At 39.5% G+C, this 25,517-nt stretch overlaps 1 long non-coding RNA gene across 2 annotated transcripts; it reads right to left on the bottom strand.

Annotated features, from left to right (window-relative positions):
* Positions 1–5,703: 5,703 nt before the first annotated feature.
* On the bottom strand, positions 5,704–20,804 carry LOC124515302 (uncharacterized). Of its 2 annotated transcripts, XR_006962785.1 has the most exons (5): positions 19,660–20,804; positions 18,276–18,343; positions 16,296–16,409; positions 14,671–14,812; positions 5,704–6,199 (listed from the first exon to the last, which is right to left on the bottom strand). It is a non-coding gene; the product is annotated as an uncharacterized LOC124515302 (long non-coding RNA). The 2 variants fall into 2 exon arrangements; XR_006962784.1 differs by lacking the exon at positions 5,704–6,199 and having other exon boundaries at positions 13,895–14,812.
* Positions 20,805–25,517: the final 4,713 nt, after the last annotated feature.

Here is a 25,517-nt window from a genome sequence, read left to right as displayed (position 1 = left end):
GTTCTTATAAGGCATGGTTGCTACTATACTATATTTGTTAGTGCTTCACTTTAACCATTTTGCAGGGCTCTCCTGGAAGCAGACATCTGTACATACTTGGATGAATTTCCATGTCAGTTTTCCTTCAACTTACTTGTCACGTGCATTTTGGCGATAGAACTCATCCATGGTAAATGTGTAGGTATGGTTTAAATCATTCTGCTGACAGCATCTGAAAATTATCTTTCTTTAAACTACAGATTCTTAAAAAGAAAGAACCAAGAAGTATAACATATTATGCTTAACTTTATGTAATAATTTTTGCTGACTATTCACTCCCAATTAGAACAGATTAGTTACCGTGATATAATGGCCATCATTTACAGATACAATATAGCAGATAGATTCTCCGATAAACATTTTCATCACCAGCAACTGACTTTTTTCTTTTCAAACTCTTTAGTCAAATTGTATTATTGGTCATAAAATGAAAGATAATCTGACAGCTGTAAATTAAACTCTGAGATTAACACACACTACTCCATTTTTACATACACAGAACTAAAACAGATGATGTTTTATGATTTATTATTCAAACAGCAGAATAAAGGGTTGCTAAAGCTAGAATTAGAATGCTTTTCAAGGTCATGAAGGATAAAGAAGCACACATGAAATGGAGCACCTGTTCCCCAAGTTTCAAACCATAACACAGAAAAGTCATAGTCCTAAATCTTGACTACATAGCAGCTCTGTGATGTGACCCACTTGCAGTGTGACTCTGCCTTAGGGTGGCCCCACCTTGTCTCTAAGAAACACCTAGGCAAGACTTCAAGAGGACAATACAGGAATGTACGTTCAAATACTAATAACTGAAGCAACATTATTCTTAAAAGAGTTGCATGGAGCTGTATTTTTTTTAAAGAATATTCAAGCAATGGCTGTTTTTTAAAAAGTAGATGCAGAAAAAAATATGGAAACAGACTCCTTCCCTTCTGCCTTTAATCATTCACAAATCTCTTAGCTGCTAAATTAAATATTTAATTGACATTTTCTTCTAAACTCTATGGCATTTCTCCTTCCTTTCATATCCCAAGTCATCAAGTGGGTGGTCTTTACTTACTTGATCCATTTTCGATTTCCTTGCCGCTTGATCTCTTTGCGAATCTTCTATAATCTGACTTCTGTTTCTACAGTCCATTGAAATAGCTTTAATATTGCTAATGACCTTAACCCACTTCTTATTTTTCTTAACTACTCTTCAGAATTTGATGTTGCTATTACTTCCTTCTTAAAATGATCTCCTTCCCAGTCTTGCACAACTGCCTGGCCCCATTCTTCTAGTTCTCTCACACTTTTCTCACTCTTTTTCCTTTTCTGTCCATTTGTAGATATTCCTTAAAGCTTTACTTGTGTTCTCTCCCCTCAGTTCTCATGCCAATGGCTAATCTACTTTTAAAGCTTCTTATACAACCTTGCTGCTTATGACTCCTGAGTCTTTGTTCCCTGCTATGTTCTCTCTCACTCGAATACTTATATCTTGTGCACAAGTATCTACATGACTTTTCCATTTAACTACCCTACTGTCCCAAACCAGCAGTCCAAAACTGACCTTCTCTTCCCCAATTTTTCAATTTCACCTGCAGCCTTGCCAATCTTCCAAGATCAGTATCTTGAGTTCACCTTGGTTTTCTCCTTGTTCTCCAAGTCCAAGTTTATCTTATGTTATTGCTTTTTTATAGAAATGTCTTACAATCATCCTTCCTTCTAGCCCTACTGCCACTTTTTAAATCCAGGCTCTGAACACTTGGGTAATTGCATGGGTCTTTAATTGTTGTTTGTTTGGTTGGTTGGTTCTTAGTCTGTCCAATATGCACACCTAAAGACAAAAAATACTAAAATAATCCAGAATGATTCCATCTTTGTCTGGTGTCATCGAACTATTTCAGAAGACTATCCATCAATTCCTTCTTCCTTACCAATCCAAACTTGCCTCCCTTAACTCTTTTCCCTTTGCAGAGTCTCTATATTGTGCAACATAGAACCTCTACTCAGATTGTGATCCTCTACGTGTGATTAAGTCTACTCTTCCTCTGTATCTTTATCTCCCTTTATCCCAAATCAATTCAAAAGCACTCCATCAATAAGTTTTGCTCAAATATCCAACAATGTTTTATACTTCTTTAAAATAAGAATTCACATAATATAATCTTCCAATTTATTAACTATTATGGTTTGCATGAATGACATTCTCCTTTCTTTACCTTGTATATATTGTTTCCATTTCTACTTACTTATTCTTTAGGTTCCAATTCAACTATCACTTCCTCTACAAAGTCTTCCCTGACCCTCCCACTCATTGTGTCCCCCAAATATACCTGGCATTTTTAGACATGTAATTGAACAGATGTAAAAATCTTCCAGTTTTTCCAAATTTTGAAAAAGAATGACCTCAGTGAAATTAATTGCTTACTTAGACCCAAAGGATACATACATAAATTAATAGATAATGTTTTTCTAAGCCATTGGTGTTATTAGTAGAAACAATAAATAGAAATTAATTCTTAGAGTTATTTTCAGTGAAGCTAAAAAACAGCTCATCACATTGTCTGAAATATTTATCACTGTAGTTTATATAGCAATCACTATTTTTGTTTTTAAAATTTTATCTTTAATTGCAAAAATAACAAACTATACTGTACTGGTGGTGTAGATCATAATACATTTGTGAAAAGAGTGAAACTATGAACTTTAGTTATACCATATCAATATTTGCTCAGCACTGTAACAAATGTGCTATACTAATACTAATACTAATAATAGGGGAAATCGGATGGGGAGATCAGGAGGAATACAGGAACTTCCTACTTCCCACTCAATTTGTCTGTAAACTTAAAACTACTGCAAAAAATCAAATCTATTATTTTTTTAAATGACATATTTATTGTAGAAAATGTATAATGCCATGTAAAAAAGCACAAGGAAGAAAATTTAAAACATCTTTACGCCTACTACTCTATCATTGCCAATATTTTGGTATCCCTTCTTCTATCATTCTATCTATCTATCCATCCATCTATCTATGTGTCTAGCCATTTATCACTGGAAGATACTTTACCCATTATTATTATGTGACTATTCTCTTTTAGTATTTAATCATATATCACAAGCATTTTTCCTGTCATTAAATAATCTCTTACAATAAAATATTTAATAATCATGTGATATAAACCTCTTCATCTTGAAGCAATATTTCTAAGATTTTCCTGAGCTTTAACTTCTGCAGCCTGATAAACTCATTTCCTGCACTACTTTCTAAACTTGCATTATTGTTTTCTTCTTGGTATTCTTATCTGCATGCTTGATATCCCTCTCTCAGGATGCTTGAAAGTGAGTTATTGTAGAGGCACCTGGGTGACTCTGTTGGTTAAGCCTAGACTCTTGATCTCGGCTCAGGCAATGATCTCACGGTTTTGTGAATTGAAACCCCACATCCGGCTCTGTGCTGACAGTGAGGAACCTGCCTGGGATTCTCTTTCCTCTCTTTCTGCTCCTCCCCGACACATGCTCTCTCTCTCTCTCTCTCTCTCAAAAATACATAAATAAATATTACAATTTTTTTTGAAGTGAGTTGTTTATACTACTGATTTTCCATTTAACAGAACCATTTTTTTTGTACTAACATTTCTTTGCTAAAAACACATCAGCTTATTAGATAAGAGTAGTTTTAGATATCATTAAGTGGCATGCATACTCTCATACAGCACATTGATGATGAATTCAAACAAATCCAAGATCATCTTCTACCTGATGCATAATTCTTTTAATGTATGATCCTGGATTACTATTTGGTTTTATTTAATACAGAAACTTGGAGATGAGGGGCTGAGTAGAAGTAGCACCATACAGAGCCTCTCTGTATTAGAACAACATGCAGAATTTCTGAATTAGTGCACATGGCTTGAAGTAGTCCCAGTGATGGGCCAAAAATGTCCTCTGCTACTGGCTTGCATTGTTAGTGAGAAGCCAGCATTTTCACCTGCATGTAATGTCCCTTTCCTCTAGCTGCTTTTAATATTTTCTCTTTTTTATAGATTTTTGGCCATTTGATGAAAAGGTATGTTTTGATATGATTTTTGTGTTTATCTTTCTTCACATTCCCCCAGTTTCATTGGGTTACATTTTTCATACAATTTGGAAAATATTTGACCACTATTGTTTGAAATAACTCTATGTTCCAATCAATACCTTTCCCTCTGATAATTGAATTATATATATACTGATTGTTTATCTGTTTACAGCTTTCTGAGGCTCTGTCCACTCTTTTTTCAGCCCTTTCTCTCTGTGCTTCAGTTTTTATGGATCCTGTGTCCTGTCTTCAAGTTGTTTTTTGTTTGTTTCTGCAGTGTTAAACCTATCTTGTGATTATTTCGTTTTGTATGTTGATTCTTTTGGATCTAGAGTTTCTATTTGATTCTCTTTGTTTAAAGACTCCATTTTTCAGTTGAGATTCTCTGTTCTCTCAAAGTGTTCATGTTTTTCTTTTAATCCTTGAATATACTTATAACAATGGTTCTAAAGTCTTGTCAACTAATTTCATCGTCACGCTTATTTCTTGTTCTTTTGACATTGGCTGATTTTTCCCTCTGGCTGTATAATTGGAATTGGCATGTTTGGTGGCACAACTCTCACACTGGGCCGTTGGTCTGTGGGCCATCTTAGAGCGATCATACTGGGAAGCCCAATGGAAACCTCTGGAATGTCCCTCTACCTCCATTAAAAAAAAGGCATTCAAAACAAGTTTCACACCCATCTGTGGAGTAAATGACAGAAATTAGTGCCATCCTTAAGTATCTAAAGGCTCACAGGCCTCACAACAAGAGTTACGTTCAATCATAAGCTATAACTTCTGCTTTGGTACTTTGAGCAAAAATAAAATACATTAAGATTGAAAAGAGGAGCATAATTGCAGCAAATATTAAAATAGAAGAAAAAACTGGTGTGCCTGGGTGGCTCAGTTGGTTAAGCATCTGACTCTTGATTTCAGTTCAGATCGTGATCTCATAGGCTCCGTGCTGAGTGTAGAGCCTGCTTGGAATTCTCTCTCTCTCCTTCTGTCTCTGCCCCTCTCCCACTCAGATTTGCTCACTCTGTCTTTCTCTTTCAAAATAAATAAATAAACACTTAAAAGAAAAGAAAATATAAGAAAAGACATTATGAAGGGGTGCCTGGGTGGCTCAGTCAGTTAAGCATCTGATTTTGGTTCAGGTCATGATCTCACAGTTATGAGTTTGAGCCCCACACTGGGTTCTGAACTGACTTGCAGAAACTGCTTGGGATTCTCTCTCTCTCCCTCTCTCTCTGCCCCTCCCCCACTGGTGTGCATGTGCTCTCTCTCTCTCAATAAATAAATAAACTTAAGAAAAGACTTTAATTTTTTTTTTCAATGTTTATTTATTTTTGGGACAGAGAGAGACAGAGCATGAACGGGGGAGGGGCAGAGAGAGAGGGAGACACAGAATCGGAAGCAGGCTCCAGGCTCTGAGCCATCAGCCCAGAGCCTGACGTGGGGCTCGAACTCACGGACCGCGAGATCGTGACCTGGCTGAAGTCGGACGCTTAACCGACTGTGCCACTCAGGCGCCCCAAAAGACTTTAAAAAAAAGAAAAAAGATAAAACATTATGAATAATGTTACGTCCACATGTTTAAAACCTAAATGATGTGGACAAATTTCTAGTAAAATGCAACTTACCAAAACTAAAGACTAAGAAGAAATAAAAAATCGGAATGATCATATAATCATTATCATAACTGGATCAGTAATTAAAAGATTTCTCAAAATGTAAAATCAGCTCAGAAATTTCCATATGTGAATGAAACATTCAAGGAACCTGTTCTAATTTTAAACAAGCTTTTCCTAACACTAAAAAAAGAGGAAATTATCCCCAACTAATTAATAAACCTAAATGAAACTTGCTAATAAAATGAGACAATGACAATATGAACAAGGAGAATTATAGGCCGTTCTCACAATGGGAAAACCCTAAATGAAATACTAGCAGGCCAAAGTGAATTGAGTATACAAAATACAAGAATGTAAGAATTGTTTAACATCAGAAAAATCTATTAATATATATTTACCTCGTTGTGGTATAATAAAAGATATATTTGGTCTTTGTCTCATGTTCTTGGCACAAAGCTCTTAAAATCCTTGGCGTTTCCTGAGGGAAAGGAGTGTATGTTGTTATTCATAATGAACCCCTTTCTACCAAACCTTCAGGATAAAAGCTGATCACCAGAAAGACCAAGCGTAGGATTAGAGGTTTAGAAGTTTCAGTCCCAGCCCTTGACATTTGAGGAGGGGAAGGCAGGGGGATTGGAGATGGTTCAATCACAATGTTCAATGAGTGAATCAATCATGCCTACCTACTGAAACCTGGATAAAACATTCTTAAACAGCGAAGCCTGGGCAGCAACCAGGTGGGTGACAATATCAGTGTGCTGGGATGGTGGTGTGCCAGGAGAGCACATGTAAGTTCTGTGCCTGCCCTGCTCCGCCTCCTATTACCTTGTCGCATGCATTTCTTCCATTTGGCTATTTCTGAGTCGTGTCCTTTATCATAAAACGGTGATCATAATTATAGAGCTTTTCTGAGTTCTATGAATCATTCTATCAAATGATCAAACCTGGGAGGGGGGTGGTCATGGGAAGTCTTATATTTATAGCCAGTTGGCCAGCCTTATGGGGACCCCAGCAATTTGTGACCAGGACCTGAAGTGAGAGGACAGTCTTGTGGCACTGAGCCCTTAACCTATGGGGTCTGTGCTAATTCAGGGTAGTTAGTGGCAGGATTGAATTGAATTGTAGGACACCTAGTTGGTATCAGAGAGGAAATCGTTATTGGAAAGAGACCATACAGATTAACAAATTAAAGGGAGAAAAATCTTATGATTTCCTCAGAAAATATAGTAACGAAATAGGTGGCAGATCCTTTAGGCCTGTCGGCCTGGATCCCACACCAGTGCACAACTGTGTGCCACAAATGGGTTACAGGTGAACCAAGGTTGTAAAGTCTTGTGAAGCCCAGAGCCCTTAAGCTCATTGCTTCTCCAACTTCAAACAGACTCATACACTTTTTCCTACCGTCATGTATGAATCATATAATTTTCTACTTCTGCCATCGTGTTAAAAAGTACAGATTTTTTAAAACAGAAGAGCACCACTTAGATTGGTAACTCTTATCCTATTGTTTCACCAGTGGATTAAATCCATCGGTTTCACTTGAGGAGAGCTTCTCTATTAAACAATGTTTAAATGAGTAACTACTAGGAATTTGCTCTTTTCTTCCCTCCATGCCTGAACTAATGTGAAACAAGGATCATGGGTAAGAGTGCACTTTGCAAATGCAAGTTTCCCTCAGTTGGGCTGAATCAAGGCCAAGAAGAAGGGCGCAGAGTCTTAGCAAGCCTATTTAACCACTTACTCGTACCCTCCAATGTAATTGCTGTCAGTAATCATGCTGATATATGTTTTTTAAAGATTTATTTTTTTTTTTAATTTTTTTTTTTCAACGTTTATTTATTTTGGGACAGAGAGAGACAGAGCATGAACGGGGGAGGGGCAGAGAGAGAGGGAGACACAGAATCGGAAACAGGCTCCAGGCTCCGAGCCATCAGCCCAGAGCCTGACGCGGGGCTCGAACTCACGGACCGCGAGATCGTGACCTGGCTGAAGTCGGACGCTTAACCGACTGCGCCACCCAGGCGCCCCAAAGATTTATTTATTTTTGAGAGAGACGGTGCAAGTGGGGAAGGGGCAGAGAGAAGGGGGGATAGAGGATCTGGAGCAGGCTCTGTGCTGACAGCAGTGAGGCTGATGTGGGGCTTGAACTCATGAACCATGAGATCATGACCTGAGCCAAAGTCAGATGTTCATCCAACTGAGCCACCCAGGGCCCCCCACACTGATATTTTTTATCTCCATTGATCTGACTGGCTCACTGGGAATGTAAGTAAGAAAGAGCTATTTTATTTATTAACCTCTTAATATGCCAATGCATAGAATTTCAAAAATGAGGGGTTATTCTGGATCAAGGTCAATAGATGAGCCAAAATTGAACCCAGGTTCACCAATGATTTGCAAATTTTTCATGTACTGCCAAAGTTTTAATTGGTTCCTCTCCTGTTTTTATTCTCTTCAAATTGCCACTGAAAAATCTCCTTGAAAACTCTTCCATTGACCAACCACACTTGAAGCCACGTGCCCGCCTCTATTTCCACCCCATAAGAACCGCCACCAGTGTCAGATGGGCCTGTTAGAGCAAAGCTTGTTGCTCTCCCCTCTCCAGCCCCACTTTGTTCTTACACTGTCTGTGGGGAATCTTCCTCCATTAAAGGACTTCAATAACTCTGCTCCACAAACTGAAGTCATGCTTGGTGAGTTTCCAGCCTCTTTTTTTTTTTTTTTCTGTTTTTCAATCGTCACTAGCCAGCAGACCCTTTCTAGAAATCAACACATCATGACTCTATTCTGGAGCATGTACCTTCCAGGTGACCCTCATGTGCAACAAACTTTGAGAATTGCAAGCTTATTTCAATAATGTGGCACCAAGCAAGCTATTCTCTTTCTGTTCCCTTTTGGAGGTATTTATTTAGTGTCTCCCTCTCAGTCAAGGCCATCTTCCATCTGCTACCTGAAGGGGAGAATTGCCACTGGTCATATTTCTGCTAGGGCTTTGTGCCATCACACCTTCCCACTGCAACACACACACAGGCTCCCTCACGTTACACCCCTACTAGCACCCAGTGTAATCACTGTTGCCACACTCACAGATACAAGATGCCTTTATGTTAAGAGATGGTTAGAATGTTCTTTTGCCACAAACCCATTATCTCTGTAGGCTGGCTTTTTGGATTTTAAGTAATAATCTTACATAGAGTGTACTTACATAGAGCATGGTACCTAGCCAAAGATATCCAGAAGGTTTGCTCAAAAACATTTCTTGTTGGGTCAGCCTTTATGAAATCCTCCCTGGGAGCTGATATTTTGGGAACAAAATATTACTGGTAAAGAGAAGCATGTGAAGTTTCCAAAGGCAAAAGCGTATGTAACCAATGAAAGGATAAAATTTCAAGGCCTGTACAGTAAAGCAGCTGTTAGATGATTTACTGGAAAATTCTTCCAAAACATAACAGAGGCTTCCTACTCCAAAGGAAATATTTTCTTTCAAGTCCATAATATTAAAGTTCAATATGTTATGTACTCAAAAGACCTCTCTAATAAAATCTGAGATTTTTCACAAAAACCTCCACCTTAGAGATTTGTTTCTTGTTCCATCCCTCTGAACAGGCAGAGCATCACTGGTGTGAGATTCATGATGTGTGTTCTAAACTCCAGACTCAATCCTTCTGTACAGTTTCCAGTATCAATAACAGAATCTGGGACTTCACTTCTCAAACATACAAGTGACTCATCCTAAACCAGGCAAATCAGACAACCTCTCACTTTCAATTAGAGATATTATCTCAGATCTGCCGGCAGGGCTCTGAGTGATTTGCAAGGCAGTGAGGACAATTGCAAAGCAATACTTACAGAAGCAAGAGGGGTGTCAGAAATGGAGAGAAAATAGACCGTTTCCAGTATCTGCCTTAGCTTTCTACATAGATGACCGGGACAAAGAAAGCCGTTCCCAGATGCTCTAGTGCCTGAGTGTTTTGGCCAAGTCCTGGTGGAAAGAATGAAGGCAACTCCAAGGTGTGCAACACATTGCACTGTCACTGCTCCACAGGCTAGAGAGGTGACCTATGGGGGCATCCGTGCAACTGAACAGGCCAAAAAGCCCCAAACCAACCCTTCCCATTTAACCTCATCCTTGGCTTTGCTGACCCACAAGACAATTGACTAGGAGGGGCGCCTGGGTGGCTCAGTCAGTTAAGCATCCGACTTCGGCTCACGTCATCATTTTGCAGTTTGTGAGTTTGAGCCCCACCTCAGACTCTGTGCTGACATCTCAGATTCTGTGTCTCCCTCTCTGTCTCTCTGCCCCTCCCCTGCTCGCACTCTGTCCCTCTCTCTCTCAAAAATAAATAAACATTAGGGGCGCCTGGGTGGCTCAGTCGGTTAAGCGTCCGACTTCAGCTCAGGTTAAGCGTCCGACTTCAGCTCAGGTCACGATCTCGCGGTCCGCGAGTTCGAGCCCCGCGTCGGGCTCTGGGCTGATGGCTCGGAGCCTGGAGCCTGTTCCCGATTCTGTGTCTCCCTCTCTCTCTGCCCCTCCCCCGTTCATGCTGTGTCTCTCTCTGTCTCAAAAATAAATAAACGTTAAAAAAAAATTAAAAAATAAATAAATAAACATTAAAAAAATTTTAAAGACAATTTATAGGAGTTATCAGAAAAGTATTGGACTCTGTGTAATGTTATATGTACACGTTAACCATCCTCTGGCTCAAATGACGAGGACCCCACCTGTACAAAGGGCACTACTGAGTTACTGAGGGGTAATTACTCCTGAGACTTTGATCCACACAGGAAAAAAAAAAAAAAAAAAAAAAAACGGCAGTGGAGAAAAGAGACACCGTGATGCAAGTCAAAGGCAAAGCAAGATGTGTCCTGCCACTTGCATCATTTACTGTTTTGAACAGGCCAACCGATTCCTGCCCACCTGTCCTTCAGTGTGTCAGAGTGTGGGGCAGGCCACAGTAGCAAGAGAAGTTCTCTTCCGAAGTCAGCTCTTCATCTGATTGCTGATTAATGGTGAAGTGGCTGCTCTTAGCTTTGTTGGGATGTTCAGACAGTAAGACGGGACACTTACGCACGTCCATATGATGGAAACTCCAGGCTGAACAATCCTCCTTTTCTGAAGAAATGAACATGAACGTGGTTCAATAGCAACAGGGACATTGATACAGGAATGGGTTGTTCACTAACTATGACATATGAGCTAAAGGTCCAGAGTCGGATCCTGACAGGAGCTGGTACTGTGGGGACGGGAGGCCTGAGCTTGCTGAGCACAGACTCTGGCTCGGCCCCCGGAGCCTGCTTGGCAGTGAAGGTTTGACTCAGCTCTGCTCTGCTACAGGAAGATAAATGAGGTATCATGTGCTTTACTGTTGGTGAAATAGGTTATGTGGGGGGAAATTGTAGAAAGTAACTTCAAAAAAATTATTCAGTGAATATGAAAGGTCCCTATCTGAAATAGTGCATATTTGGTCCATGATGAGAAATTTTCCTTCCTTAGGAAAATAATACTGTCTTCCAAGTTACTAGAACTGTTTACTACATGGACCCTTTGAGTTGCATTGACAAGGAGGGAGTCAAACACTGCTTCCAATGACACTCTGTTCAATTGGGTGACAGCATGCCCCCTGACTTATATGCACTACCACACTAGTCCCAGCCGAAGAGTAACTCTAAAGTCTGCTTTGGATCAAAGCAATGAATGGGCAAAATAAATAAACGTTGAAAAAAAAAATTTAAAAAAAAAAAAAAAAAAAAGGGGGCGCCTGGGTGGCGCAGTCGGTTAAGCGTCCGACTTCAGCCAGGTCACGATCTCGCGGTCTGGGAGTTCGAGCCCCGCGTCAGGCTCTGGGCTGATGGCTCGGAGCCTGGAGCCTGTTTCCAATTCTGTGTCTCCCTCTCTCTCTGCCCCTCCCCCGTTCATGCTCTGTCTCTCTCTGTCCCAAAAATAAATAAACGTTGAAAAAAAAAAATTAAAAAAAAAAAAAAAAAGCAATGAATGGGCCCAGGTCCTATTTGTTCCAAGTGGTGGGAGATACCTTGAGATGAGTTATAGGGTTGTTTCGTAGGTTTTAGCTTCCATTCTACTTTCTATGGTGTGTGTGCCCCCTTGGCTCCTTCTCTTCTCTCTTTGCTAATAGACCCCTGGTCTTATTCAGGGATCAGGCAGCAATGTGCTCACAGCAGTTAGGCTGAGGCCCAAGCATGAGTCATGACGGGCCATTCCTCTTGGCCAGTGACTAGCGCAGGGATCAAACCAAAAGAGAAACACTGCTTAGGGGCTTTGGAAAGAGGCTTTCCTCCCTAGTAAAAGGAAACTTGACATGACTGAGCAGCTGAATTAACCCACCCTGCAATCCTAACTCTGAGCTTCTTTTTGGGGAGAGAATAAACTCTTAATTGTTTAACCCCCATGGATATGGTGAAAATTGCAACTAAAATCATCCTAACTGGTCCTCAGTGGTAAGAACTTGAATTTATTTTCTATTTCTGGAAGAGAAACCACATCACAGGCTCCTACATAAGCCGAAAAAATAAGCACTCATAGTAAGCTGCGTGAATTGACACAAATGAAGTCCAATTTGCTCATGTATAAAATGGGTATATAAGTAGCAACAATTACAGAGGTTTATGATGATTAATTTCTTTAGTGCAGATAAAGTTCTTAAAATAGTACATAGAATAACAGCTCACTTTAAATGTCAAATGTCATTATTACAGAGATGAAGCAAGAAGGATTGATCATTCTGGGCTAAATTAGGGCTACTGATTAGGAATTAAGATACAATCACTTGCAAAGACAAAGATTTTGGCTGAGACTCGGAAGATAAAGGAGACAATAATGGCAGTTTAACAATGTCTTCATCATGCTGTTCCCTCCATAGGTACATACGGTGATCTGGCTGTGATGGCCACTCTCCCAGGTTGGCTCAGTTTACCTGATGTGGTAGGCTGAATAATGATCCTCTCCCCAACGATGTTAATGTCGTCATCCCCAGAACCTGTGACTATGCTACCTTACAAGGCACAATGAACTTTGTAGATGTGATTAGGATAGGGGTCTTAGATTTCTATCTTATGAGGGGATGGGGAGATTATCCTGGACTACTCAGTGAGGTCTAGTGTCCCTATAAGAAGGCAGAAGGACAGCCAAGTCAGTAGCGGGAGATGTGCTCTTGGAAGCAAGAGACTCCAGTGATGGGAAGACGGGGCCATGGCCAAGGAATATAGGACGTCCTAGAAGCCAAAGAAGGCAAGGAAACTACTTCTCTCCTAAACCTCCAGAAGGAACTCAGCCCTGCCAACAGCTTGAATTTGGACGTCTGACCTCTAGAGCTGTAAGAGAATAAATTTGTGTTGTTGAAAGCCAAAGTTTGTGGAAATGTGTTATACCAGCAATAAGAAACTAGTATTTCTGCCGAGCCACGTAAGACATGTACCTCATGTCTTACATGTATGCTCCTCTGTGTTACTTTGGATGTTTTTTGCTGCAAGTAACAGAAGCCTCAACTGAAACTGGCTTAAACAGTTAAGAGATCTAAGATCTCACATATTAAAACAGAGTAATAGAGGGGTGCCTGGGTGATTCAGTTTGCTAAGCATTGACTCTTGATATCAGCTTAGGTTGTGATCTTATGATTATGAGGTCAAACCCCATGTTGGGCTCTGCACCGAGGGTGGAACCTGCTTGGGATTCTCTCTCCCTCTCCCCCACTCACTCTCTCTCTCTCAAAATAAATGAACTTTTAAAAAATTTTTAAAATAATTCAAAAAAACACAGAGTAACAGAGTGAAGGTGTTATAGGTTGGTTAATTCAGCAGCTCAATGACATCATCAGGGATCCATGTTCTTTTCCAAATTCCTGCTCCCCCATTCTCAGCATGAAGGTTTATCTCTTCAGATTAATCCACTCATGGTCAAAGGGTTGCTGTGGTTCTAATCCCTACACCCTTACACATTAATGTCCAAAGGTTGAAAGATGAAATCATTTCCTTCATGCAACCCTTTTTTTAAAAAAATTTTTTTTTCCAACGTTTATTTATTTTTAAGACAGAGAGAGACAGAGCATGAACGGGGGAGGGGCAGAGAGAGAGAGGGAGACACAGAATCGGAAACAGGCTCCAGGCTCTGAGCCATCAGCCCAGAGCCTGACGCGGGGCTCGAACTCACGGACCGCGAGATCGTGACCTGGCTGAAGTCGGACGCCTAACCGACTGCGCCACCCAGGCGCCCCCATGCAACCCTTTTTAAGTTCCAGGAACATTCTCCCAGAAGTCCCCTAGTAGACCTTGTCTCGTGTTAAAAGAGGACTTCAACTACCTCCATTTTGACCTCAGCCTGTACTTTCTAACTGATTAAGTTCCTCTTTCCAGCTTATCTCTTAACTCAGGCAAAAGACCCTGCAGGCAAATCATGCTGTGACAGGAACCCTCAAGTACTAAGGACTGCTCTGACATTGGCAAGACCCCACATGATTGGCCCCAAGACAATGATCAGCCTAACCTTTACCATCCACCTGCATGTACCCACTGACCTTTGTCCCATGTTTTCCGTATATAAACCTGGAAGCATTTTCAGCACATTGGAGACTGTCTTTGATATGCTAGTCCTCTGTCTTCTCAGTGTTGGCCTCACTGAAATAAATTCCATCTTGTTTCACCACCACTCCACATCATACTTTTGGTGTCTGTCAGCAGCGAGTGGCCGAACATGATCTGTTTGGGACCCCCAGAGCCAGGCGCTCTTGCACCCCTGTGCCCTGGTTACAGCGTGGCATTAGCAAGAATGGAATGATTCACCTGTTTCTAAACCACTCACCAGGGTGGGGAATGGAATCAAGATTCACCTCCTGGGACAACGGAAGAGCTGGCCCCTCCTGAGGACTTGGCAGCCCACTTTCCAGGTTGCATTAGGAAGAGGAGGGATGGTAGATGGTGTGTGGAGCATACACATACCTCCGACATTCCCTCCTCAAGGATCCTTATGAGCAGACAACTCCATCAGACAGAAAAATCTTCCAAAATAGAGGAGGCTGTCCTTTTAGCAAAATGCACACATGTCTGTAGCTTGCACTGTTTTTGCTCAAAATCTTCTGATCTGGAAGTGCATTCATTTATTTAATATTTTTCTTTGCTTAGCACAGCCCTCAAATTAATGTTTACTAAACCAAGGGTCAATAATGGTTATTTTGTGCCTCCAGTCGGTATTATTTTCTTAATTGATTCTCAGTAGTTGGACAGGTGTTTAGAGTCTACCGGAGATTTCATTAGCATAAATATTTGTATTAGAGTGAATAAAAATAAAAATATTAATTCTTATATAACATTTTCTCTGGGCCCATCATTATACAAAGGATTTTGCCTAGCTCATTTAACCTTAGCTACATGAAGCAGTACTGTTTCCTTGTGTTGTTTTATTTTCAAAGTAAGCTCTATGTCCACCATGGGGCTTGAACTTGTGATCCCAAGATTAAGAGCCTCATGCTCTACCAACTAAGCCAGCCAGATGCCCCTGAAGTGGTGCTGTGTTTTTTTTTTTTTTTAAGTTTATTCACTTATGATTTCTGAGAGAGAGAGAGAGTACAAGCAGGGGAGGGGCAGAGAGAGAGAGAGAGGGAGACACAGAATCTGAAGCAGGATCCAGGCTCCAAGTCGTCAGCGCAGAGCCCTATGTGGGGCTCCAACTCATGAACCGTGAGATCATGACCTGAGCTGAAGTCAGAGGCTTAACCAACTGAGCCACCCAGGTGCCCCATTTTTAATCCTCATTTTATAGATGGGGAAATTTAGGCACAGAAAGGATAGCCATTGATAGTCCATATGTTCCTCCTTGGAAAAGTTAGGCAATGGTAACTCTCACGATATTTTAAAAGGAAGTAAAAACAGTTCAGTAAAAATGGCCTGATACATGACATAAACTGCAGGATGATTTTATACCTTTATTTCCAAAAAAAAACTCTTTTTCCTGTAAAATTAAATACAAGCAGCACTCAAACCTAAACTGAGGGTGGATGAAAACATAGCACAAAAATGAAAAGTGTGTCTGTGGGAAAGATACCAATAGAAAAAAGATAAACTCTATGAATTGTGGTCTAACACTCATGAACAAGACAAAAAACTTGAGGTTGATTTGGAGTCAAGATCCTTTGGCTTTACCTAGCTGGAGACCAATATTTTTAATGTCTTTTGTATGTTTGTAGAATGACTTTGACCCTTCTCTGAACTAACATCTTCTTTTAAAATGTGTATGGAGTATTGTGCTACAACCCATCTGGGCCAAAAAAGCTTCTATTATGCTTTGGCTACCGGGCTTTTCTAACCACTGTTTATCCACTTTATTGTTATTGAGTTTAGATGTAATGAAACCAAATGATTTTTATCAATTCTTGCATACAGACAGAGACAATAATAAACGTCATATTGAATTCATTATGATTTCCTCCAGGAGAGAAAATGACACCCACAAATGCTGGCACCATTGTGTTTATATTGGTTGGCACTGCAATGGAGACTGAGATGCTTTTTAAATAATCTACAGAAGAGTTGGAATTCCAATGCCAAGGAAGCAAAAATTCCCTCACCTGAATCCTATTAAAGCTGACAAGGGTTTCAGTGAAGTTAGTTATTTAAAGACGAGACGTTATAGATTTCATTATGCCAAATAAACCAAAGAATGACTTCAAGAACACAACAACCTGAAATACATAAAGGGAAAAGGAGGCTAATTTATGGCAAATGCAAAGCATAAAACACAAGAATTCCCAAAACAAAACAATTTGCATGTGGCAGCATGTTGGCTTAATTCTAGCTCTACTCAAACAGAACAGATGTCCAGAAAGAAAAATTAAAAATGTTGCCAATTTATCTGAATGATTCCAAATAATAGTATATTGACATAGTAGATACAGTTGATATATAATATGTAATATTATATATATAATAATATATACTATATAATCAAGTATAGTTGATATATAATATATAATATTATATATATAATAATATATAATATATAATCAAGTATGGCTGATATATAATGTTATATTAGTTTCAGGTGTACAACATAGTGATTTGAATGAATATCCAGACTCTCAGTTGACATTTCTACAGCACTCTGAATCATTGCGGGTAGGGTGTTAATGAGTCCAATGCTCTGCAAACTGATTTGGCTGTATATACAAGAGCCCTACAATGTTTGGGTATTTGACCGAGTGCTTCCGCTTCTGGAAGTCGTTTTCAGGAAATAACACAAAATTCAAAAACCGTATTTGTATTCAATAATGTTTGTTTATATGGTAATTGTGCTAGTTGAGATGAGATACAATCTAAATGTCTAATAACAACAAGATGGTTAAGTGAATTATGATATATCCACTGAATGAGATGTTATTATTTCTAAAATTTATAATGAAATGAGAAAATTTTTAAATATAACGGTAAGTGCAGAAACAGGCAGAAGGCAGAAGCAAAACTGCGTTTGGCATTTGGTCTTAACATTAAAAAATGCATATCCTTTTAAAAGAAATATATCTCCAAAGGCACATTCACATGTATCAAGAGAAGGATAAATAAGTTGTGGTATCCAGCCCATGATAAAATATTATAAAAATGTTTTCCATGAATGAGCTTTAGCCACATAAGCCAACATGGGTGAATCTTAATAATATGTCTTGATAGAAATAATGTATCAAAACAAGCTAACCAAACATTATGCTATTTAGGCACACATTCATATACATGTGCATGTGTTTTTGCATGTGTATATGTGTGTGCCTGATGAAATTAAGAAATGGTAATAAACACAAAATTTGGGACAATTAATTGGGACAACAAATTCCTCTCTGGCAGGAGGGCACAGGGTCATGGGGAATAGGGAAAAAACAAATAGATAGAGGTCAGTTACTGCTAACAGTCTTCTTCCTGGGCAGGGCAATGGGTCTTTTGCTAGTCACTATGTTATATAATGAGGAATAAACAAAATTAAAGATGGCCAATCTTTAATTAAAGATGAGTCAATGACACTGTGCTACAACCAGGAATTATGTCTTATTTAATTCTTTTTTTTTTTAATTTTTTTTTAACGTTTTTTATTTATTTTTGAGACAGGGAGAGACAGAGCATGAACAGGGCAGGGTCAGAGAGAGGGAGACACAGAATCTGAAACAGGCTCCAGGCTCTGAGCTGTCAGCACAGAGCCTGACGCGGGGCTCGAACTCACGGACCTCGAGATCATGACTTGAGCTGAAGTCGGCTGCTCAACCGACTGAGCCACCCAGGCGCCCCTGTCTTATTTAATTCTTACCATTGTTAGAAAATGAGATTATGACTGACAGACATTTTTCCCTTTATACATTTCTAGAGTTTCTACTTTCTATGATTAGCATTGTACTTGAAAGTTTTTAAACAAGAAACTAATATAGAAAGCCTGTAGATATAAAAATTCAAAAGACCTATTATACCTGAGTCTGGTTGAGCTAAAGTTACCAATTTAGGCCAAGCAGTTGAACCAAAAGCTAGGATTCAATTAATACTAAGCTACAAACAGTTAGTGGGTATATTACCTGGGCCTGATTTTATTTTCTTAGTCCTGAGGATTCAAATTCTTCTCCAAGAATGTAACTTCTGGGGCCTAAGTGGAAAGATCAAAAAGTACTGTATTTTCTCATAACAATAATAATAGCTGACATCGATTATTACTATGCACCAGGTACTGCGCTAAGTGCTTTTTATCCATGGTGAGTTCATGCTCACACTGATCATGTGATAGTTATTATTATTGTCCAAATCTGACAAGTGGGGAAACTGAGGCACAAAGTAGCTAGGTGCTTCGCCCAAGATCACACAACTAGTAAATAAGGGAACTCAAAATTGGAGTCTAGACTTAACATGGGTCAAATCTCCTCCTGAGAACAACTTAACAAGTCTTATCAAATGCTGATCTTAATACACAGTTACTTACCAAAGTGGAAGCATAATCAGTCTGCAAAAAGGAACCAAGTGTGAGGGTAGATTCAGGGGCATAGCTTCTCAGGGCCTGGATCTGGAGACGGTAGTTAGAGCAGTACAGATCCCAAGGATATATTTAGCGGGCAGAATAGTAACATGCATTAAGTATCAGGCCCACAACTACTTAGGTTTACATGCAGGCTTCGCTGCATATTAGCTCTGTGACCTGAGAAAGTTACTGGAATTCTCTGTGCTTCATTTCCTATGATTGTAAAGTTGGGATAATAGTAAGTACCCACCTCACAGAGTCATTGTTTGATTAAATGAGTTAATTTATGTAAAGCACTTAGAACAATATCTGGCATACAGTACTAAGTGTTACTTATTATACTTCTAGAGTATATTTTCCCAGTATGTGATCGTTAGTCTTTCCCGCTCTCTCTTTCCCTTTTTCTCTCTCATTGTACACCCATCGGATGTTTTGAATTATTTGGGAAATGAGACAGGTATTAATAAATATAGAATGAAAAATAACCTTGCCAATACTAATAAATTCACATTTATGATATGGATATAGAGGTTTAAAGACGCATAAGCTCAGGGCGCCTGGGTGGCGCAGTCGGTTAAGCGTCCGACTTCAGCCAGGTCACGATCTCTCAGTCCGTGAGTTCGAGCCCCGGGTCAGGCTCTGGGCTGATGGCTCAGAGCCTGGAGCCTGTTTCCGATTCTGTGTCTCCCTCTCTCTCTGCCCCTCCCCCGTTCATGCTCTGTCTCTCTCTGTCCCAAAAATAAATAAACGTTGAAAAAAAAGTTTAAAAAAAAAAATAAAGATGCGTAAGTTCATTTTCTTCTTCTGTTGAGAGAACCTAATTCTAGGAACAGGAGATCTGAGTTCAGGTCTTGGCTCTGTCACCAACAGTACAATCTTGAACAAGTCTCAACTTTCACCAGCCTGTCTTCTCATCTGACAGTGGAGATGGTAATGACAGAATCACCTACCTGAACCCTTTATTCTGGTACGCTTTGGCAGGTTTGTTTTTTCATTCCATCATGCACATTTGGTGAGCAACTGGGCTATGCCAGACTCAGGGTTGTAGATGGGACATGCAAACTCTGTGACGCTGAGGAATTCAGAGTCCAGGAACTACAATCCTGGAACAGGTGTGCGCACGTGCACGTGAGCATGCAGGAATGGAAGCAACTGGAAGAGACCACAAAATATTCCTTTTGGAAGTGACGATATGCAAATTCTCAAAAATACACCAGCCCCATGCAGGGGAGGACTAGCTGTTCAAGAATGCTTTTCTTTTTGACATAAAACCTGTGCACATTTCCATGGGACTTTCTACCTACAATTGCCCCCATCTGAAGTGTTCGTTTTGCATTGGTTTTGGATTTTTAGGATTCCACAACCTTTGAAACTTTAACTCAATTTCTTAGGACAGAACATTTGTATTTGGCAGAAATTTTCTCACTGTTCATATCCAATTATTAAGTAAGTTAGATAGAAAATAATGATATTACTACTCTTTCATGCTTATCACCCTTGACATTTTCCATAAATAGAAACTTTGTTCATTGGCTGAAATCTTGTGTAATACTAAACACTGTCAAAGGCAGGGTTTGGTACACCAATCTCCTTGGAGAAAAGGATGTGGGTCTCTAATTCAATTACAGACGGAACTGAATTTGATAGCCCCAGACTATTTGCCAGTATTATTTTTGTAGCCACAAATAACCTGACAACTCAACATTTTAGTTCTCAGTGAGGTCAGAAAAAGGTCTTATTAGTCATTCATTTCACATTTCTCCATTAATTTAGTGCCCATATGTGCATGTCCATTCAGAGCAGAAAAACCCAGCAAGTTACCAAAGCTACACAGGTATGTGTCAAACATTAAGGTAACCTTCAACCTTAAAATTCTACGGCTTGTCATCTAAATAAAGGAGAAGGACTCCAGGAAAAAATATCTAAAACTTTTTTGTTAATCTATCATCAAGATATTTGGTATTGCTTAGACTGAATGAAAAATTGTTTAAAATTTTGCTTCTCAAAATGTAATGAAAAGAGAAATACAAATGGCTGATAAACTATGAAAAGATGTCTGGCCTCATAGTGACTTTTTTTTTTTTTTCTATTTTATGTTGTTTTTTTTTTTTTTTTAACATTTTTATTTATTTTTGGGACACAGAGAGACAAAGCATGAACGGGGGAGGGGCAGAGAGAGAGGGAGACACAGAATTGGAAACAGGCTCCAGGCTCTGAGCCATCAGCCCAGAGCCCGACGCGGGGCTCCAACTCACGGACCGCGAAATCGTGACCTGGCTGAAATCGGACGCTTAACCGACTGCGCCACCCAGGCGCCCCTCATAGTGACTTTAAACAATGAAAAATAGAGCAAAATATTATTTTTCTCCTATAGAATTGGTAATTACTTGGACATTGATTGATAACACCCAATGTTGGCAGGGGGTAGAGTAACTCTCATTTCGCTGTTGGGCCTTAAAGTATTGTTAAAATTTTTCCAGAAAGAAAAAAGTCCTAATGCTTTGCCTATCCTTTGGTCCTGAAGTTCTACTTTTAAGAAATTATCTTAAGGAAATAATTATGAATGTACACAAAGATTTGCCTTCAAGGGTAATTGCTGCATTGTTTTCAATAATGAATAGTTAAAAAAAGTAAATGTCCAAAAATAGGAGATTGGTTAAATAAAAGATGCTAGACTCATACAATGATACAGTATATAATCCTTAAATATAATGTTATGTCATAATATTTTGTAGCAAGAATATGTTTATGAGATATTAACTAAAAGAGACATCATCATGCTAGCAGTGGTTATCCCTAAATATATGAATCTAAGTTGGGGTGCCTGGATGGCTCAGTCGGGTAAGCGTCTGACTTTGGCTCAGGTCACCATCTCACCGTTTGTGAGTTCAAGCCCCACCTCGGGCTGTATGCTGACAGCTCAGAGCCTGGAGCCTGCTTCAGATTCTGTGCCTCCCTCTCTCTGCCTCTCCCCTGCTCGCACTCTATCTCTGTCTCTCAAAAATAAATAAACATTAAAAATAAATAATAAAATATATGGATCTGAGTTGACTTCTAATTTCTTTTTAATTTTTCAGTATCTCCTATGGTGAATGCATTTACCACTTTAATAACAATTAAAATATAATGTAATAGTTTCAATGAGAAAAAATAGATAAGATGTAATATAATGCTTCTTAAACTTGTATAAATTTCTTAATTTTTTTTAATGTTTATTTTTATTTTTGAGAGAGAGACAGAGACAGAGCACGAGCAGGGGAGGGGCAGAGAGCGGGAGACACAGAATCCAAAGCAGGTTCCAGACTCTGAGTTGTCAGCACAGAGCTGGATGCGGGACTTAAACTCAAAAACCGCGAGATCATGACCTGGGCTGAAGTCAGACACTTAACTGACCGAGCCACCGAGGTGGCCCCTTAAACTTGTATAAACTTCTAAATGCTATTAAAGCAAACAGATAATGGCATTCACCTTATTCACCTGAGAGAGTAACTGTATTAAAACATACATTTTACTAGTTTTTATCAATTTAATTCCAAATAATACAGAGTGCAATATTTGTTGAAGACACTATAAACACATAGGATTCTGGTGCCCTAGTAGACATTCTGTATAATACATGAGGTGGTTGTGCACTATTTCAGTGGACAGCTGGGATTTGCAAACTTGCACTCCTGTCCATGGGAAGCACGTGGAAATAATAGGAAGAGCTGACAGATGTAGGTACTTTTGTAGTTGAGTCCAAAATAATAGGGGTAGAAAGCCAACATTCACTGGTATGGGGTGGCCGGCCCTGAATTCCTGCCTCTGCCCTTCAATGGCTGTGTAACCTTGGCCAACTCACTTAACCCCGGCAAAACAAAGACAACAATCACATTGACCTCTTCCAGAGGTTTTGAGAATTAAATGAGAAAAGGAACAACATGGGTGACAAATAAGCGCTCAGTGACTTCAGCTATAATTCCATCAATAGGTTTATCACGTGGTTGGTACATTTAAAGCCTCCTGCTCAGTCCTATGTGGCTCAACCTGAGGAGGAGGGATGTCAAACAGCAAGATCTGTCAGCAACGGCCAACGTTCCTCAACATTCCCCAGGGAATAGAAAGTGCAATCCATGGAAAGAAATTGAACTTGGAAATGCCCTTGCATTCCTACCTAATTTGTGTGTGTGTGTGAGTGTGTGTGTGTGTGTGTGTGTGTTTGCCTTAACGGAATCCTGTTGTTAAAAATAAAGTAAACAAATCAGTAGAAGAAAAGAGGCACTGTCCACCATAGCTAATATTGCAAAGCCCTGGGGAGTAATATATCCACTACTTTGTGACCTAGAGCCCAGCAGGGGTTATGCTTCAAGGGATCTTCTTTGAATTGCAGGATTCTTTTTCTCTTCTTTAAACTCGTTCAAACGTTACCAAACTTTTAAGTCCTTGGGTGGATAAAAAAATCTCTGAGCAAATTGGTTAGCGCTGCTGAACCCCGGGGGGGGGGGGGGGGAGCGGTGAGTGTCCTAACACAAGGAAGGGCCTGATTTATTCAGAGCACTGAGCACGGAGAACAATGACCACTTTATGTGGTAAAATAATTAACCTGTTAAAACAATGATCACTTACGGGAAAAATGTGAGAAAAGTTTACTTAAACCAGGAAGTCAGTGGTGAGAAGGCACTGTTGCCTTCTTGGAGAATCAGTAATTGAAAACTTCAGCTCCATGCTCCTAAAGTAAAACCCCTTGGTCTTAAGCAGGGCAGAAAAAAAAATCATGTACTTCCTGAAAAACACAAAAGCTTATTTTTTCAGATCTTAAAAAGAGATGTAATTTAGAAAAGGGATAATCACAAGCAACACTTTCTGCTGAGAACAAAAACCAAAGCAAAAAAATATTTATGGACATTCCCAAGAAACCGCTATGGCAAATCTCGTTGGAACTTTAATTCATGTGGAGACTTTGAAACATCAGCACACAGCAGGAAATGAAAGGGCATTTGAAAAATGAAGGACAACTCCAGTTTCTCCTCTATCCATACCTCCATAAATTGCAAAGAAAGTCCTTATTTTTAGCAAAATTGCTATCACATTTACAAACAGCAGTTCTGGACATGTGTCCCCAGCCCTGTGCCAACATCACTGTATCGCTGTGGATCCAAACCTACCAGAACATTTTGTTTTTCAAAAGTAGTTTTGCCTTAGAATATATTCGCATGGAGAATAGGAAATGAGAACTGTCATGGATAATGACAACTCAGGGCCTGAGAACAAAAGAAATCTGCCAGAGATCTCAAGGAGTGCACTGTGAAGGAAAGTTCCTTTTTAGCTCCCAGTGAATTCCTCGGCAATTAGTGGTTTGTCTTGAAATGATAGCAGTTGCAGGAACTGCGGCCAGAGATCCAGTGCCTGCCTCCATCCTGGGAATATCCTTGGCCCCTGAGCAAAGGAGCTGCATGGAGTTATTGTGGCACAAGGTCTGTTTTTCAAAGCTTTACTGGCCTCTCTTTCAATAATATGTGAAGGAAACAAACAAAAACTAAGCAAAGAAAAATTGTCCTTGATAAGGACTTCATAGATATTTCAAAGTAGAGGGCTGTGCTAATGCTAATACCATAAAGTATTGTTTCTGAACGAGGAAATGTGTTTCAGTATGCCAAGCTACTTCCAAGAAGTATCTTAAACACTTGGGGAAATAAGGTCCAACATAAATGCTTGTGGGATTTTGTAGGTAAGATGACTCTAACTTCCTGGCATGACTCACAAAGATGTAACGAAATGCCATGAAAAACCACATACTTCCAAAATCATGAAAATTTGTTAAAGATAGTATATTATTTTAGTGTTACATTTTTTTGTGTTACTGCTGAGACAGCTTTGCCTCCTTCCCCATCAAATGCCCGATTATAGAAGAAATGCATGCTTACTGTAGCCAAATGCCGAGCACGGGGAAAACAGCACCTGTCATTCCGCTGCCCATGTGCTGCCACAACTAACATACCAGAATTTTTTGTCTTGTCTGTTTTCTATACATTTTTAAGTTTATTTATTTTGAGAAACAGAGAGAGAGAACATGAGAGGGGAAGGGTCACAGGGAGAGGGAGAGGGGGAGAGAGAGAGAGAGAGAGAGAGAGAGAGAGAGAGAGAGAGAATCCCAAGCAGGCTCCACGCTCTGTGCTAAGCTAGATGCGGGGCCGATCTCCCAACGGTGAGATCATGACCTGAGCTGAAATCAAGAGTCGGATGCTTAACTGATTGAGCCACACAGGCACCCTGTTTTCTACATTTTTGAAACAACATAGTTAAGATTATACTCTGTGTGTGCGTTCATTTGATGCTTCATAGAAGTCTTCCAAGGTCATGGAGAGCACTTCATAATTATCATTTTCAAGACACCATAATGTTTCACCACATAAATATGCCATAATTTGCTTAACTGAGTTCTGTTATTGTACATTTTGCACATTCTTTTGAACATTTGTATACTGAGGGTTTTCTTATTGCAAATAATGAGGAGATTTTCTTGCTAAAACATACAAAGAATTGTATCTTATAGTTATTTGTATGTATATGCATATATCTCAGTTTTGGGTGCTAACACCAGATATTTTGATCTATCTAATATTTATTTTCTTTGGTGTAGTCTCTCAAAAATGAAGAAGACTTGTTTGTATCTAGAATATATAAAGAACTCCTAAAAATCAATAATAAAAGAAAACCCAATTTCAAAATGGGCAAAAGATCTGAGTAGATATTTCTCCAAAGAAGATATACCAGTCGCCGATTAGCACATGAAAAGAGGCCCAACATCATTAGTAATCACATAAATGCA

Source organism: Lynx rufus, unplaced genomic scaffold, assembly GCF_022079265.1.
Source record: "Lynx rufus isolate CCGP_SWC_20201006 ecotype Redwood Valley unplaced genomic scaffold, mLynRuf1.p SCAF_2, whole genome shotgun sequence".
NCBI classification, from domain to species: Eukaryota; Metazoa; Chordata; class Mammalia; order Carnivora; family Felidae; genus Lynx; species Lynx rufus.
This window is presented reverse-complemented; position numbering and strand designations above follow the sequence as displayed.